Source organism: Apostichopus japonicus, chromosome 17 (genome assembly GCF_037975245.1).
Source record: "Apostichopus japonicus isolate 1M-3 chromosome 17, ASM3797524v1, whole genome shotgun sequence".
Lineage (NCBI taxonomy): Eukaryota > Metazoa > Echinodermata > Holothuroidea > Aspidochirotida > Stichopodidae > Apostichopus > Apostichopus japonicus.
Window position 1 is genome coordinate 34,016,619 of NC_092577.1, and position 12,084 is coordinate 34,028,702.

General features: G+C 40.0%; 1 protein-coding gene across 1 annotated transcript in view; it reads right to left on the reverse strand.

The window, feature by feature from the left end:
- LOC139984208 (solute carrier organic anion transporter family member 4A1-like) overlaps positions 1-3,253 on the reverse strand; it is a 74,373-nt gene extending 71,120 nt beyond the window's left edge. Inside the window, exon 1 of the mRNA XM_071998004.1 lies at positions 2,902-3,253. The gene's annotated coding sequence lies outside the window, so the exon portion shown is untranslated. The remainder of the gene's footprint in view (positions 1-2,901) is intronic.
- Positions 3,254-12,084: the final 8,831 nt, after the last annotated feature.

Here is a 12,084-nt window from a genome sequence, read left to right on the forward strand (position 1 = left end):
TCTTGTTCTTTGTTTATATTTACAATTTCAGTGTCCTCAATTTTCTGTAAAACAAGTTGTGACTAAGATTTGTGTGATTTGTTTAAGGATTGATGTTATACAGGCACATAGCCAGACTATCACTGGTTGGGGAGGGGGGCACAGAAGACTGTGAAATGTAAATGCCTGAAGGGCATATCTTTCACTGCTACACTTGGACAGTGTCACAATGCTGTTACATTTAATGGATTCATATCTACACTAGCCTTAATGTATGGGAAGAATTCTTTGTCCACGCAGGACCAATATCTAGACAACTACAGATGATCTTAATGTGCTTTAGTTTAAAGTAGCCAATTAAGACAGAAAGCAAATTTATAGTCAATATTGCTACCACATAATGTAGCTCTTTCTCAGATGAAGTAGCTGCTGAAGCATTCATCAACCAATTAATTCTCATGACCAGAGTTATTGCACTACATGTAAACATAGATTGTACAATTGTTGATTTGTGTCCAATTATGTTGCCATTAACGAAAAACACACCGGTGCTGTACATAAAGGCGGTGGCATTTGAAGCAATGAGGCTCCGCAATTGGGAGGTTTGAGTTCGATCACTGGCCATAGTAAGGTGGGTTATTCACCCACCCAAGAGCAATCTACGGTTTTTCCCATCTGAAATGACTTTCTAAATGGAAAAGATTCCAAATTTGAGTTAAAATGTTGAATTGGACATGTAACTTGTAATCCATAAGCCCTTGCGGGTTTCTCCCAAATTTGTGGTCACTTAAGTGTCTTAAAATTAACTGCTGATTATTATTATTATCAAGAAAACCTGGCAATTTCATAAAGACTTCTCGTCAAGGCCTTAGCTGGGGAATGAAAGAGGTGACTTGAACATTCCTCATAAAATTAAAACAATCAGGACTTCTAAATATCTCATGGTTAATATTCATGTCCTTCCAAAATTATTACTAGGTTATTCAAACTGGTATTGTTACTATACACAGCCATATTCTAGGAAAGAGCGATTTCTAATAAGCGTTCTAATTTAACACAATTCTGGTCGAGGACAAAGTTAACCTACTGGCAGGGACTTATGATGCTGTTTGATAGTACTATAGAATTCAAATACGGAGGTAGATACATGGGGAGGGGTGGAACACATGCCCCACTTTGACATCGTTGGTTTGATGAAATTGGGTGCCTATGTGTGTCGATGAGTAGTCCTACATATTAAGTTTAATAGGAAAGATTATATGTGCCCATGCCTGAAATGCAATTGCACCCGTGCATAAGAAAACGGTTGATATGTACAGGCGTTAATAGAAGTTTACATATTGCTATATGGATGTGTACATTATAACCAATCTGGTAACTTATACAGGTGTGCCCACGTTTAGGATTGTTGTGCCCACGCTAAGAAACATATGACTGAAAGTCATAATTGAAACATTTTTCAATTTAATTAAGCATTCAATATTGTTCAGAATTTATAAAAATACTAACACTCAAACGTAAAAGAAATCTGATTTAAAAAAAGAATAGGGTCTGAGAGGTTCAGCCTTTAACAAAGAAAAAGTGTGCCCATGCTTAATTCTAGTTGCACCTATATATGCTAAAGAAAAGTCAATTGATATTTACATATGTTAATAAAAGTTCACATCTAACTGTTCTTTAAATTTTAGTGGTGTATGCAAAGGGGGGGGGGGGCTACAGGCATGTGCCTCCACTATTGACACCAAATAATAATAAATAAAAAAATGGAACGACAGATGTTGAGAAAAGGAATGATAAAACCATTTTGAGAGCAAAACTTTCCTACGCTGTAGCCCCATTCCCCTTAACACCCCTTCCCGAGATGGCGTCTATCATATATTTCTCCATTTAAAGCCTAAATACCACACCCCTCCTAAATCCCTCATTCCTGATAGCTCCGAGAATTGACACTTTGCTCACTACTGCATTTGCCCCTCACCTAAAACTACCATGATTCGGCCACTTGTATGCATTTCCCTTGTATGACTAAGCATGCAGTTTATAAAGAGTTCAATAACATTTATGAGTTGAGTGTAATGATCAGCAAACTTACAATTTTATACTAGGAGCACTCCTCAACCAGCTACACAAGTAACAACACAACAAGAGAATTAAAAAGGCGGTTGTTGATTAATTTTTTCCGCAGTAGGATAATGCTTAAATTCAATAATAGTTAATAAATTTAAGCCAACATATTTACTAAAGATATACGGAGGTAAATGCACACACTGTCAAGGTATGGGTATAGATCTCTGCGTGATACTGTCAGATGCTACGTGTCTCCCAAATGCAACCGATATAACAACTGTCTCCTGAAGGTGTATATTGGAGTAAAAAAACGTAAAGGAGACATTTATAACAACTTCATAGAGTTATATCAGGAAATGCTTCGAAATAGCACGGGAAACTTTATGGTCACCATCGCTGATGTCATTTAACATTATTATAGGTATTGATATGCAGAGAGGGTCTATATTTTCTGATTTTTGTGGTGTTTTATACAATGTCTCCTACATATACGATGTTATGTCATGTCTCCTAGAGGTAGGATTTGGTGTTATATATATATATATATATATATATATCCACCTGTGGCCTATACGTATTGCATTCAGGCTCTCTATATATTACATGTAAAGGCTTTTCGATCTCCATTCAACTGGAATTACCGAACAATACAGACACCTTGACAATAAAGGCCTCTAACACCTTTAAGCATTCAACAGTCGTTTTGCGATCCTATATATGAACTGAGACATTCTTGGGTAACAATATAGTTCCAATTAGATTTTTTTATTATATCCTAACTATATACTTTACCTATGGTCACACTGTACCCTGTAAAGAAAGGAGCTTAGAAATATTTATATTGCTTTGGCTTACCTCAAATTAGACTTCAAGTTCCAAGCAGAGTGTTGACCAACCGTGACAAACAGAATTCGTATCTTTGAGTATCTTTTTGCATGGAAACCGCGTGCTGTGTATAACGATATCTTTACGGTGACTAAACGAAAACACTTTATAGTGCGTATTCAAATATGATGTAGCCTATACGATGCATTCAGTGTTGCGTAACGGGTCTGTTTACCTCCATGGTACTACCAGGGAGTTGTTCCATAAAATAACTCCCTGGTACTATTAACATCCACTTGACTGTTATTGCCCCTTCTATTGATATAGGAATCTAAGGACACCTTACATGGTGTCAGGTTCATAAACTGTCCACCTTTTATAACTTATTGCGATTGCCTTTACAAGTTTGAAATTATCATTTCGTAATAAAATTACACGTAATTGTGTATGCAACAGCGCTGTCTGTAATATACAATAATAGAAGGGGAAGAAGAGGGCGGGCATAGGAGAGAGGGTAGGTGGGGAGGGTGGGGGAGGTGGGGAGGGTGGTGGGGAAGTTGGAGGGTGGTGGGGAAGTTGGAGGGTGGTGGGTATGTGGGAGGGTGGTGGGGAGGGTGGTGTTGAGGTGGAAGGGTGGTGGGGAGGTGGTAGGGTGGTAGGGGAGGTTGGGGTAGGAGGTATCTTTCTTGTCCCTATCCCCTACTTCAAATTATATTAGTAGTGACGAATGTGGGGTAGGTGGGGAGGGTGGGGTAGGTGGTGGGGAAGTTGGAGGGTGGTGGGTAGGTGGGGTAGGTGGGGAGGGTGGGGGAGGTGGTGAAGGTGGTGGGGAAGTTGGAGGGTGTTGGGTAGGTGGGAGGGTGGTGGGGAGGGTGGTGTTGAGGTGGAAGGGTGGTGGGGAGGTGGTAGGGTGGTGGGGGAGGTTGGGGTACGAGGTATCTTTCTTGTCCCTATCCCCTACTTCAAATTATATTAGTAGTGACGAATGTGGGGTAGGTGGGGAGGGTGGGGGAGGTGGGGAGGGTGGTGGGGAAGTTGGAGGGTGGTGGGTAGGTGGGAGGGTGGTGGGGAGGGTGGTGTTGAGGTGGAAGGGTGGTGGGGAGGTGGTAGGGTGGTGGGGGAGGTTGGGGTAGGAGGTATCTTTCTTGTCCCTATCCCCTACTTCAAATTATATTAGTAGTGACGAATGTGGGGTAGGTGGGGTAGGTGGGGAGGGTGGTGGGGAAGTTGGAGGGTGGTGGGTAGGTGGGAGGGTGGTGGGGAGGGTGGTGTTGAGGTGGAAGGGTGGTGGGGAGGTGGTAGGGTGGTGGGGGAGGTTGGGGTACGAGGTATCTTTCTTGTCCCTATCCCCTACTTCAAATTATATTACTAGTGACGAATATCATAACAATGTATTGGCTATGGCGAGCCTCACAAATATGGATAAGGATGAGTTTAACTTCCAACGGGAAAGTGTTGCAACCAATTTCCGTTCGAATCAATGCAGTCATCGCCAACCGCTAACTAAAGAGTTATAATCATATATGCATACAAGATTATTATATATTTAGAAATAGCGCCATTAAATTTGTCTGGAAACGTATTTTGCTTTTCGAGCGAACTAAGGTAAAACGCTTGTAAGTCTAACTTGCAGTAAAACAACACTAAGTTGTAAAATCACAAGTACCATTTTTTTTTACAGTTTATCTAAAGAGTCGTGAACCAGTCATTATTCTCCAATAAAACCGTCGACTAAGCTGCAAATGCATCGTTCACAAACCATTAATATCCAGTGACACCAAGATATGACGAGATTCTGAATGACACAAGACACATCCATATTAAAAGGATAAAGACTTTTTTTTTTAATTTTAAAGTTTCGTTTTCAGTTTCTTGAATATGATCTGTACGGCGTACGATGTTTCTCTCCTCAACTCAGTTAAACAAACTTCAAACGTAATGTATATATTATTTTATTTAAAAATTATTCAGTCCTTATAGTTTAATGTTATAAGTAGTCCGCCTTTTACTCTACACCTGCTGGCTGTAAATGGAATAAAATTGACCAATTAATTCGCTTTCAATGTGTGACCATCTTTATTTGTGTAATCATTTTTAAATAAATAAGCAGTTTCCAAACGTTATAGCTTCATATAGTTCACGGAAGGAGCCAACTATTCAATGTGCAAGGTTGGCGGGTACCCTTAGTTTTATCAACGCGGTATACTGGCTGGTTGCCGGACAAACACTAACTTTCAAGGTACAGAATGTAAAGATGCTCGATGGACGAACCGTCACTAACATTTCACGTGTTTCTCTTGTCACTAAAGCCATATGAAGCCTACAGTATAATCTGTATGATTATACCGAAGCGATGGTAGTATGCCTATCGGCTCACACATGGCAATCAATTTCGGAGAAATATTGGTAACATTAAGCGACGTAATCAGGGAGCTGGTCAAGGGGTTAACAACTCCCTGATATAACCGACAAAATAGTATAATATAACGCAAGTTGATTTCCGGTGAACCCTGATGATAACAATACAAATAAACAACAGGTGTCGGCATGGTCATCTTTTATATTTGGAATGTATTGCGGCGATTAATTTGAACTTTTCTCCTCTTTCTTAGATTTGACTAAAATTCACGGCTACGGAGATGTCATTAAGAGGCTCCGATGCTCCAACTTCACGTTGTGATCTAATTCTCTACCTGTGGTTCTTTCGAGCGAACGTGCCAAAACTACTGTTATACGACGCTTGTTCATAATTATCAAATAATGCAACGTTCCCACAAATGTGATACGCTTTGTCAACGCGTTTTGTCTTTGCGTACCAGAATCCACAGGCAAGCTTTTTTTCAACAGCCCGAGGTAGTGTAAAACAAGTGTGGATTTTTAGCATGTATATAGGGTCCACTCGTTGTGTAAAATCGTTGGCATTATCATTGAAGCCTTTACTTAATTGTAATCCTCGCTAAAACTATGCGGCAAAGCGGTTCTCGTAGCCTCAGCTAACTCTCTAACTTTGTTTGTTGTCATTATCTCGCCTGTTTAATTTCGACAACGCGTCGGTCAAATTTTCGACCGTGAGCGTTGGCAAATGGTATACATATATATCATACTCGTGAAAAAGCTGTGCTAATTGGTTGTTAAGAGAAGGCACAGTATAGGCAAAGGTTGTTTTACCCTGTTGGCGTTCCACACGAGATGATTAAAACTACGAAGCGCCCGCCGGTAGTACGCGAACTTCCTATTGCCTCGCTTGTGTGACACCGTATGGAACGCCAAAACAAAAATGTTGCCGAATAATTAGTTTTTTCTTTCTTGGTCATTATGTGACTGTAAAAATTGACGAACAATGATTACGGTTTTTCGTGAAGTCCTTGTGCGGCAGTTAAGACTGCATAATAAAGACAATATGATTTGTATCCAAAATGGCGAATTTTCTGTGACAGTTGACGGACTGCCCAATAAAAATTCAAGCCTTGGTCATTATCCTGCGCAAAAGAACCTCACACTATAATGACTTGTAACTATTTTTCTCATTATGTGACACAAAATTTACTACTGTAGAAAGAGTAAAAGCTACTGAATATTATCCGTTTTGGCGTTCCATAACAGAGCCGTTATTGAATTTCGTATACCCAATATCCCTATGTAAAGGGCTTTAAGGTTGACAGTAGATGTTTGGGTTTATAGTGCCTATAAGATTCACTTGGAAAGGCTATTCGGGTAAATAAAGAGGCTTAAGAGATGGCTGCCAGTGTACGAGTGGTCTTTATTATCAAGCACAGTATAAGTAGTGGCGCTATGCCAGAACCACAATACATTTATATAATATTGTGATATCTCCCTTTTTAAGATTAATATGTAAAGTCGGCAACATGTAAACATGATGATAGTATACATTAATTCATGGAAGATGACTGCAAAGGATCAAGTGTTAATAAACTCATTTGTATGTAATAAAACTCACACCAAACATGTTAATGAACTATTTATGAATCACGTACTCTGATTATTTACTTTAACTATTGAACTAAAACTTTATGCATAACATGGTTTGAAGAGTGACAGTGATCACTAAGCACATGATGGACATGTGGTACATGGTAGTTTTGCTTTCAATCGTCTACCACTACGACTAGTTCGAGGGTGGTCTACTTGTGGTACAGGGTCCTCATTAACCTCAGGGTTGTTTTCCTGCTCTAGTGGAACTGATTCACCAAAGTCATAGTTTTCAACAAACGTCTCGTTTGTTTTCCTGATTACACGCCTGTTCCTCCTCAAATTTACACCTTTAACTCGAACAATATAAGACTTTGGGTCCTTAGTTTGTCTGATAACCTCACCTTGGTCCCAGTGTCGATGTGCTATTTTAACTCTGACCTTATCACCAGGTTTCAGGGGAAGCAATGGTTTAGCATGCTGATCAAAATGATTCTTTTGATTATTTTGTTGCTGTTTCAGATGTGTCTTCACATTTTTAGGCAATTTTGGCTTGAGTAAGGATGGTACAGTAGGGAGTAGGGTTTTGGTTCGCCTCCCCATCAGCCTTTGTGCAGGTGATCCTGCATCACCCTGTGGGGTGTTCCTATAATCTAGTAATGCCAAGTAAGGGTCTCTTTTATCGTGTTTTGCCTTTTTGAGAAGTTGTTTAATTGACTGAACAGCTCTCTCTGCCATACCATTGCTTTGGGGGTAATGTGGTGAACTAGTGATATGTGTGAAACCATAATCTCCTGCAAACTGTTTAAATTCTGCAGCTGAAAATTGTGGCCCGTTATCACTGAACACTATATCAGGTAACCCGTGTCTTGCAAATTGACTTTTGAGAACATCAATGACACACTTTGAAGAAGTACTCCCTGTTAGACGTGAAATTTCAACATACTTTGAATAGTAATCAATCAACAGGACGTAATTCTCATTATACAGATGAAATAGGTCAACTCCAACCTTTTGCCATGGTCGGTCTGGTACATCATGACTCTTTAATGGTTGTTTTTGTTGCGATCTTTGATACTGATTACAGGTAGTACACTGTGACACAATGTCAGCTATTTGCGAATTCATGTGTGGCCAAAAAAGTGACTCCCTGGCCCTCTTACGGCAACTCTCAATACCTTGGTGACTACTATGTATCTTTGATAGCATTTCTTTTCTCAAGCTGGATGGAATAACAATCCTGTCCCCTTTTAGCAGGAACCCATCTTGAACCGTTATTTCATCTCTATACTGCCAATATTCATTCAATTGATTTTTTGACTTTTGATTTGGCCATCCAGCCTTTACTGTGTTCTGGAGTAATTGTAAAATTTCATCCTTCTTTGTTTCGTTTCTGATTTTATCTAGGATTTCATTGCTGATAGGTTTTTGACTGATCGTGTGTACCTCAAACTTATCACATGATTTTCCATACATAATTGCGGGAGCTCTGCTAAGGGCATCTGCAATATGTAATTCCTTCCCCGGTTTGTATTTTACCTGAATGTCATAATTCTGTATTTTAGTCATCATTCTTTGAATACGAGGTGGAGCTGAACCCAATGGTTTCTTATACAAGCATTCAATTGGTTTGTGATCTGTTTCTACATTTACATTAGGCTTAGCATAAATATATTCATGAAATTTGCTCGTACCAAACACAATTGCCAACATTTCTTTTTCTATTTGAGCATAGTTTCTCTCCGCCTTGTTAAGCGAACGAGATGCGTAAGCTATCGGGTGGCCTTCCTGCAACAAGCATGCTCCCATTCCATGTTGAGAGGCATCTACCGATACTAACACCGGTTTTCCTGGGTCATAGAATTTTAGCACCGGGGCTTCAGTTAGTGCTTTCTTTATTTCCGACAAACATGCTTTATGTTGGTCATCCCATACCCATGCAACATCTTTTTCTAGCAGTTGCCTAATTGGGGTACTAATGGTAGCTAAATTAGGAATAAACTTCCCCACATAGTTAACCATACCCATTACCCGTTGGAGTGCCTGTTTATTCTCTGGATCCGGCATCTGCAATATGGCCTGAATTTTCTCGGGGTCAGGGGATAATCCTTCTGCACTGATAATGTGCCCCATATATTTCACATAAGATTGTGCAATTTTGGATTTTGCCTTATTTAGGGTCAAATTACAATCTTTGGCTCTTTTCAACACTTCTTGAAGCCTTTCATTATGTTCTGCTAGATCTTTTCCCCAAATTAAGATGTCATCCATAATTACTTCGACCCCCGATATTCCCTCAGAGATTTGGCTAATTCGCTTCTGAAATACCTCTGGGGCTGAACATATGCCGAATGGCAATCTGCAGAACTGATATCTGCCATATGGGGTATTGAAAGTGACATAATGTCGACTATCTTCGCTAAGTTTTACTTGCCAAAACGCATTGCCTGCATCCAGCACTGTGAATATTTGTGCGTCTGACAACTTACCCGCTACTTCATTTATAGACTTCATAGGGTGGTGTTCCCTTTTGACAGACTTATTTAATTCGCGCGGATCAATGCAAATTCTTACATCTTTGTTAGGTTTCTCAACAATTACCATCCCATTCACCCACTCGGTTGGTTCAGACACTTTTCTGATAACCTGAAGTTTCTCCATACGATCAAGTTCTTGTTTTACTTTGTCCTTGAGTGCATATGGGATCCTCCGTGGTGGCTGCACTGTTGGGTTTGCATTTTCATCGATCCTGATGGTATATTCATCCTCCAGGGTTCCCAACCCATTGAAAACTTCCGGAAAACTTGCTACTATATCGTCCGGTGTGACAGCTGAGTTCCCGTTGACCTCTGCACTGACTGCAAACGACTTCCTTATTAACTGCAAGGCGAGACATGTAGAAAGTCCCAATAATGGCACCAGATTTTCTTCTACAATCTGAAACTCAACAACATGGTATTTGTCTGCATGTTGCACCAAGAGCCGCTGTCGTCCTACCGTAGTGACCCGATGACCCGTATAGGAGACTAACCTCACTTTTGATCTCCTCAAGCCCTCTTGTGAGATCTTGTCGTAGATAGCTTTGGGCAAAATATTACACTCTGCCCCTGTGTCAATTTTCAGTGTGACGGGAGTCTCATTTATGTCCAACTTTATAGTCCATTCATCCTCCTGTGGATTGTTCTCCTTGGTTTTACCTGTCACCATTGATATGTAAAACTCATGTTCTGAGTCACTGCTCGAGTAATTACTAGCCCCTTGGACTTTGTTAACAGATTTTTGCTTTCTCTCATTCTGGTGCGACTGCTGTTTTCCTCTACATTGTGCTGCAAAGTGTCCATATTTGCCACAATTTAGTCACTGTTTTCCATACGCGAAGCATTGTTTTGGCCCATGGCGGCGCCCACACTTCCGACAGTCAAACGTATCCGATCGCTGCCTACTTTGTTGGTTGACACCCTTATTATTTTGTCTGTTTTTCGTGGATCCCCGTTTATTCTTCTCAGTTTGACATGCATGAATATGGCTAGTAACATTGTTCTCTTGCAGAGACTGCGCCTGTGTTTGACTAATTTCCGAAGCCCTGCATATTTGTATAGCAGTCTCCAGTGTTAATTTGTCATCACGCAGCAACCTAGCCCTTACTGCATCATTCGTGATTCCACACACAACTCGGTCGCGTATCAATGTATCAGTCAGTTGCGCGAATTCACAAGATTTCGCTTTCACACGCAAATCTGTAACGTATGTGTCAATTGACTCACCCGGTTGCTGATTTCTTTTATTAAATACGTGCCTTTCGTATGTTACATTTTTCCGTGGGTTACAGTATTTCTCAAGTTGTTCCAAAATCTTCCCCAGTTTTTTGTCATCGCCTGCTGTATCCCATTTGAATGTATTGTACACTTCAACTACCTCCGGGCCTGCCACGTGTAGCAGAGTCATGGATTGCACTGCATCATCCTTCTTACCCAGGTCGGTAGCTATGGAATAAATTTCAAAACTCTGTCTGAAACGGCGAAAGTTCTCTGCCATGTTCCCCTGTAGGGACATTGGACTTGGTGGGGTCAACTTGTCCATACTGTCGATTCTGACACCATATAAGATTCACTTGGAAAGGCTATTCGGGTAAATAAAGAGGCTTAAGAGATGGCTGCCAGTGTACGAGTGGTCTTTATTATCAAGCACAGTATAAGTAGTGGCGCTATGCCAGAACCACAATACATTTATATAATATTGTGATAGTGCCTTAGCTTTATCTTGGTTGGCCTTCCTTTAAATACAAATAGTACTTATCATGTATTCACTGTTTGCTGTATTTTACAAGTTGATAATAGGTTGTAAACAATGCACGTGATTGAGTGTTGTATATAGTTGTCAGTAGCATTACCACTCAAGTGGCTATCAACTACCGACCCGTAGGCTTTATTACTAGTTGGTAAAGTGAGGTATTGTATGAAAAGAACATCAAGCATGTAACTTAACAATTTAGACCGTTTACTTGTCAATAAAATAAAGCAGTTCTGCTTACCACAGCTGAAAGAAAAGATTTTCTTAAGTGTATACTTTATATATGATTGTGTTTGATCGTATATATATAGTTCAGCGGCATGTACACTGTAAGATTTCAAAGTGAAAAAATCGCTGTGTGATGTAGATAGGGGTTGAGTATATATATAGAAGGCGCATATATGGAAGGAAGGGTTTTGACCATAAGGTCTTTGAATCCGACTCTAATGTAACGGGGTCTAGGTGTCCTCCACCCCGAAATAATAAATTACAATTTAGATGTCAAATATTGCATTCTGATATACTTAAATATAAACGGCACTATAAACTTAACAACAGATCAACAGACAAAACCACCGGATAGTAATGTCCAGCTTCCTATCCTCACCATCCACTCAGTGACACATTGGCAGTTTTTCTGTTTTTACCTCCATGATCAAACTCATATCAGCAACTGATATACAGCTAAACACTTGTTTCCACTCAATTCACAACTCACGTGGGTTTAACAACCCATACGCAAGGAATATTACCGGCAACAAAACGCTCTTTTGTTCATCTTTGATGGTCCGATGGTATACGTTATTTCATCAGCCTTTCCTTAACACATTGTTTGTAATAAACGAACAACGTGTTGCATATTCATTAAGCTGTTGTGCTTGCACAGCCAATTGGGACAATTTCCATATGCTAATACCTCTCTAAAGTGTCCTCCCATATCATGCTTCATAGCACTCGTACTGACAGTACAAACAGTTCCTAATCTTTATTTGA